The sequence below is a fragment of the Otolemur garnettii genome, unplaced genomic scaffold (assembly GCF_000181295.1).
Source record: "Otolemur garnettii isolate 467f Iridium unplaced genomic scaffold, OtoGar3 scaffold00293, whole genome shotgun sequence".
Taxonomy (NCBI): Eukaryota; Metazoa; Chordata; class Mammalia; order Primates; family Galagidae; genus Otolemur; species Otolemur garnettii.
Window position 1 is genome coordinate 435,636 of NW_003852688.1, and position 6,432 is coordinate 442,067.

The 6,432-nt window shown below is 38.5% G+C and overlaps 1 protein-coding gene across 1 annotated transcript in view; it reads right to left on the reverse strand.

Annotated features, from left to right (window-relative positions):
- The window catches only part of KLHDC10 (kelch domain containing 10), a 68,496-nt gene extending 62,070 nt beyond the window's left edge, over positions 1–6,426 (reverse strand). The window contains exon 1 of the mRNA XM_003803323.3: positions 6,295–6,426. The gene's annotated coding sequence lies outside the window, so the exon portion shown is untranslated. The remainder of the gene's footprint in view (positions 1–6,294) is intronic.
- Positions 6,427–6,432: the final 6 nt, after the last annotated feature.

Here is a 6,432-nt window from a genome sequence, read left to right on the forward strand (position 1 = left end):
TACCTGACCTCATGAGTTCGAGAACAGCCTAAGCCAGACCAAGACACCATCTCTAAAAAAATAGCTGGGTGTTGTGGGAGACGCCTATAGTCCCAGCTACTTGGGAGGCTGAGGCAAGAGGATCTCTTGAGTCCGAGAGTCTAAGGCTGCTGTGAGCTATGACACCACAGCATTCTACCAGGGGCAATAAAATAAATTATGTCTCAGAAAAAGAAAAAGAAAATGGAAAATAGATAAAATTATTATTATTTGGTAATTATATTATTTAGTTGCAACTTTTATTCCCTGGAAAAATAATTTGGAAACTATTACAGATAACTTGAGAATTCCAAAGGTGGCTAGGTACAACATTAGTATTAAAAAATGAATAGTATTTCCACATTCAAATAACCAGATAAAATAGTAGAAACCCCATTTATGACAGCAACAAAAAGGATAAAACACCATGGAATAAACATAACAAGAAATGTGAAAGACTTATAAGAAAAAGAAAATTTTATAATGTTAATGAGAGAAGCAGGCCAGACACAGTGGCCCACACCTGTAATCCCAGCACTCTGGGAGGCTGAAGCAGGTGGACTGCTTGAACTCACAAGTACCAGACCAGCCTGAGCAAAAGCAAGACCCCTGTCTCTACCAAAAATAAAAATAGAAAACCTGAGGCAAGAGGATCGCTTGAGCCCAAAAGGTGGAGGTTGCTACGAACTATGACATCATGGCATTCTACCCAGGGCAACAGCTTGAGACTCTGTCTCAAAAAAAAAAAGAAATAAAAGAAAAAAACGAAAAACAAGAGATGCAAAGGAAGACTTGAATGGCAACAAATAAATATATATCCTATTCTTAAACAGAAGAAATGAATTAAGCCCCATTCTTGAACCTCAAAAAGATGTTAATCATCACTGATCAATGTACAGATATAATGCAGTACCAATAAAAAATACCAATAAGATGAAGGAGGGAAGCTTGATTAGCCAATTCTAGGTTTTGTGAGGCTGGGTGTGCTGGCCCACGCCTGTAATCCTAGCACTTCAGGAGGCCAAGGCGGATGGATTGCCTGAGCTCACGTATTCAAGATCAGCCAGAGCCAGAGTGAGACCCCGGTCTCTAAAAATAGCCGGGCATTGTAGCAGGCGCCTGGAGTCCCAGTTACTTGGGAGGCTGAGGCAACAAAATCTCTTGAGTCCAAGAGTTTGAAGTGCTGTGAGCTGTGATCCAGGGCACTCAACCGGCAGTGACAAAGAAAAACTCTGTCTCAAAAAAAAAAAATTTTGTGGAAAAATAACAAGGGACACTTCCCAGGGAAACTGAAAAGCTGAATGAGGGAAGACAGTAACCAAAGAAGGGGTCGTTAGATCTAAATAGGTAATCTGACCCACGAAACAATAAAAAGTCCAGTAATAACCCCAAATTCTATGTAGGAATTAAGTACCCCATAGACAACATTTCAAATCAGTAGAGGAAAGTTGGACTAATGAATAAAGGATACTGTGGTACCTGGATAACCACTGGAGAAGTAAAGCTGGATTCCTTCCTCAGTACTTTACTCAATTTATATTTTGTATGGATAAATGCATTTACTTAAAAAGTAAACATATATTAACACAATAAATAAGAAAATGCCGTGAAGGCTCTGTTAACCAGTTTGATGAAAACATTTCAAATTGTATATAAAACCAGCACGTTGGACCCCACGATTGCATTAATGCACACAGCTATGATTTAATAAAAAATAAATAAATAAATAAATAAACATATAAAAATACGAGGTAAAACAGACAAATTTAATTAGAAATAATATTGAAATGAAGGCCTTTCTCATGACACAAAACCTAGGCTCTAAAAGACTGATAAATTTAACTACAGAACACTTTTTAACTTCTGTCAGAAAAATATATCACAAACAAGGTCAAAAGACAAAGGAAAAATTGTAGAAAATATCTGTAACATGTCAAAGGATAAAAACTAATTTCATTAAAACACAAAGTGCCTATAAACAATACTAATCATCCCAAAAGAAAAATAAACAAGCCAGTACGGAGGCACATGCCTGCAGTCCCGGATTCTCGGGATGCTGAGACAAGAGGCTCTTCTTAAGCGTAAGAGTTCAAGACCAGCTTGGGAAACATACTGACACTCTCACCTCTAGAATAATTAATTAGTTAATTACTTAAGAAAAATGAATAAAAACATAAAGGAAACAAACACGGCTCTCATACCTACTGAAAAGATGCTTAAGAAATACATTCCTGGGTGGCGCCTGTGGCTCAAAAAAATAGGGCACCGGCCCCATATGCCGGGGGTGGCAGGTTCAAACCCAGCCCCGGCCAAAAACTGCAAAAAAAGAAAAGAAAAGAAATACATTCCTATTAAACTGACCATTTAAACAGAGTTTAATAACCCTCTCTGTTACCAAGGGAACGAGGAAGATAGCATCATTAACACCGACAAACCAGTTTGACAGTATCTGTCAAAGTTTAAATCATATATATGTCCTCTGACACAGAAACTGTACTTCTAGGAATTTATCCTAAAGACAGACTCACTCTCACATGCAAATTATATAAGTATAGGGATATTCATTGTATCACTGTTCGTATTAGCAAGACTGTAAACATTTTAAATTCCTACCCAAACAAAAGAACACTACCATCTCCAACTCCCACACCCTTACATCCCTGAAAAAAATACACAAGAAATTTATCATTGGTTTCTTCTAGGGAAGGAAGCCAATTAGTTGGGATCAAAGGTAGAAGAAAAACTTGCCTTTTACCATATGTTCCTTCAGTACCATTTGGATTTTACACATATTATTTATTTAAATTTTTAAAATTAAGACTCAGTATTACTTTTACCAAGCTTTACTAATTGTCTCATTTTTCCTCCTCTTTCTTAAGTCAATTTTTCAGTTCCAACATTAGCAAACATGTTTAACTGTTTTCCCAGCTAATACGTGGTATTTACCAATCACACAGTTAAATCACAACAGTATCTTTAATTCCTTACCTCCACCACTCCCTTGCTTCTGAGCTCTATTTCTGTGTACTTATTCTACAAAAAGAACAGTTCCCTGTTCTTTAGTGACCGTATAAAGATTATGAGTTAGTAAAAAAATCAGGAGTGAGAAGCTATCTGTGAATTTCTTGGCCTACTACGCAAACACATAATCACTACTATATTTCAGAAAACAGAAAGCAAGCTGTTTCACAAAGTTTCACAAAATATCATTTGTGCTGTCACAATGAACGCAGAACCTAGTCCACTACTTTATATGTTTAATAATTGATTTTACTTATTTGTCTGAAGTAGAGTGAGTGGGGTAAAAGGGGATTGAACCGCATTAATCAAACACTCTAGACACTAATGTCGTATGCATAATACTAATGTATTTAAAATTTTAGAATATATATGTATATGTATGGTGTCTGTATACTCATATACTATACATATATTATATGCTGTATATATTTATCTCAGGAATATCAAATCGTGCACATCAAGGAATCACATACAAATAGTCACATAATGCCATGAGTGTGTACAGGGAGAACAGAGTAAGTCAGCAGGGGCAAGGAAGGATTCCCTGAACTGTAACCAAGCTGAAATGCAATGGAAAAGAAGTTAAAATAAATGAACGAAATGAGGAGTGAGAGGGGCTTGGCTGATGGAAGAGCATGTGTAATGAGCCTGGGAAGGAAGGAGCACGACATGTCATATGTCCAAGGAGGTCAGAAAAGACCAAAGAACAAGAAAACATAACACAGGACTAACTGAGGAGTTAGAGAGGCACCAGATCACGCGGTCCCTTTTAGGTCATGTTAAGGATTTTTATCTTACACTAAGAGCAATGGAAAACCAGTCGAGCACTGTAAGCAGGATGAGAATGGAGCTGTGCTTGCAAAAAGATTAGTGTGCTATACAAATCGGAGGACAACAGTAGAAGCAGAAATACTGCTTAGAAAGCTACTGCAGCAGATCTAAGTGAGGGATCACGGCAGGATGGAACCAGAAGTAAAATAAACAGGACTTGGTGATTGATTACACCTATAGCACAAAGGAGAGAAAAATGTTGAGGAAGCACAAATGTCAGGTTTGTGTAACTAGATGGACAAAGATAATGCTGTCATTGAAAGAGACAGAGAACACTCCCAGAGACCATGTTTTGTTTCACTGGGGGGCTGAACGGAGGGCAGAGATGTAAAAAATAAAAAAAGATTCTGAGTATTCATAGCTGGAAGTCTTGGTAAACAAGGATGAAAAATGGAAAATGAGATTAGAGGTCAAAGGACAAAGAAAGTTAGCCATGGTACATTTTTTTAAAAAAGGTTTTACCTGCAGGGTCAGCCATTAAAACAGGCCTACACATTCCTATTTCCTCCTCATCATCTAAAATCTTTTTAAACCTCTCAAAATACAGGAGAGAAAAAGGGGGAGACGGTGCTTAGAAAGCCATACCTGGGAGAATAAAGAATTGCTATGAAGGAATTTCAATATATATATTAAGATATCAGATGTTTTCCAATTTTTAGAGTGATGAAAAAAGAATGCCTACGTGAGGAAGAAGGAACAAAGTGTTTGTTAGTCATGAGGAAAAGGAAGTAGAAAAAAAAGACTGATGACCCACTTCATGAATTCTTACAGTTTAGACACGTCTATCTTTACCTCTGGACAAATGGTTGTTCTTGGCCTTGTGTGCTCAGGGAATGCAGAAATAACTCTGCACCTAAGGCCCTCGCCAGAAATCATGGCTTCGACTGCCATCAGGTGGTAGCAGTGGGGAAGTGCACCACACAGGTTCTAGGAGCTTGAAAAATGCCTCATGGAGCACACGGTATAATAATTAATCTATGATCAAAGACCTAAAAATTGGGGTACTCGAGGGCAAACTGGTGATAATTCTTGCTAAGAGATTTATATTCTAAGCTGTCAGTACACTAGAATCTAAGTTTTTGTTATTAATTTGGGGAAAGGAAAAAGATTTTTCCTTCTTTTTCATATTAAAGATCACAAACAGTATTTCCAGAATGCCTGGTCTGGTACTATCCTCTCAAACCCAACTATTAGTATATTACATATTTGACTACTTAAAAATGCTTCAGTTTAATTTTAACAGTGCACATAAATAGATTAAGTATTCCTAGCATACATCAATAACCTCATCACAAACTGAAAGCAACTGTCTCACTGAATTTGCTAAATTCCCTTTGTTATTTTCAAATGAATCAAATAATATCTTTAACTACCTAAAAGTACAAGACATCATCATATGCATAAACATGGGTCAAAAAAACAATTCGTCATTGTTCTCAAAACTCATCAGCTAAACAAATATATCACTGATAGAATCAACTTCAACATTATTAACAGAAAACATGGATGGTGAATGATTAACACATCATTCCTGATAGACCTCCTTAGTAAAAACAAGCTTGTCCAATATATGAATAATATTTGATATGCTGTGCATTATTTAATTCCCTACCTCCCTTCTATGACACACAAAAGTACTTATTTAAAATTGTCTACACACACATATCGACTTGATTTGGTTTTGTTTTTAAGGCTTTTGAACTCAAGGATAGGATTGTATTGGGTACATTTTCCCCATTTTCGTTTTCTTTTATATGGTAGACACAGCACAATTTTTTCACGGAGAATATGCTTTATCTTCGTTTTTCTCCCCTTAAAACCTAGACATCATTATCCATTCTGTCTCTGGACATTCCAAAATATTAGTAATTCAACTAGTTTTCCCTAATCCTCTTGGTTCTCTTTCCCATACACTTCCCAACCAACACCCCCCCCCACACCCTTTCTTCTGTTTCAGAATGCCTAACTCTTACACACTCGAGTGGTTTTCACAAAATCACTCCTTGGAATGCGCTTCCCTATTCTCTCCTTAATTTGGCATCCTTTTTGAAACAATTTCCCGTAGGAAGGTGTCGATGTCTTTCTTTTACAAGATCAAACTGCAGAAGGAAAAGAGATTTAGGGACCCAGTAAGCGAAACATTTGGGAATGTCAAAGAGACAGCGGCGTCTCTCCTTTGAAAAGCACAACTCTCAGCACTGAGCTTTCCACAACAGAGCAAGAATACTTTTCTTCGTGGCGCTCCTGTTTCCTCCCTGACCTCACACACACCTTCCCTTTTCTCTGATCCCCAGTCTTTCTGCTAAGCGTGGGGCCTGCTTTTCCTCCTCCCAAGGAAAAGAAAGCCAAGGAGGAGAGGAAAGGCAGCAGTCACCTTCCTGCCTGCCGCGCCGGCAGCTGTCAGTGCCCTGCGCCGCAACTCACCTGGCAGGTGCGGCCGCCCGGAGAGTTGCACGAAGCGGTTGAGCTGGCCAGTGCCCCGACCCCCGCTGCCCCCACTGCCCCCGCTGGCCCCGCTACCTCCGCCACCACCGCTGGCAGCACCTCCTCCCCTCCGGCGGT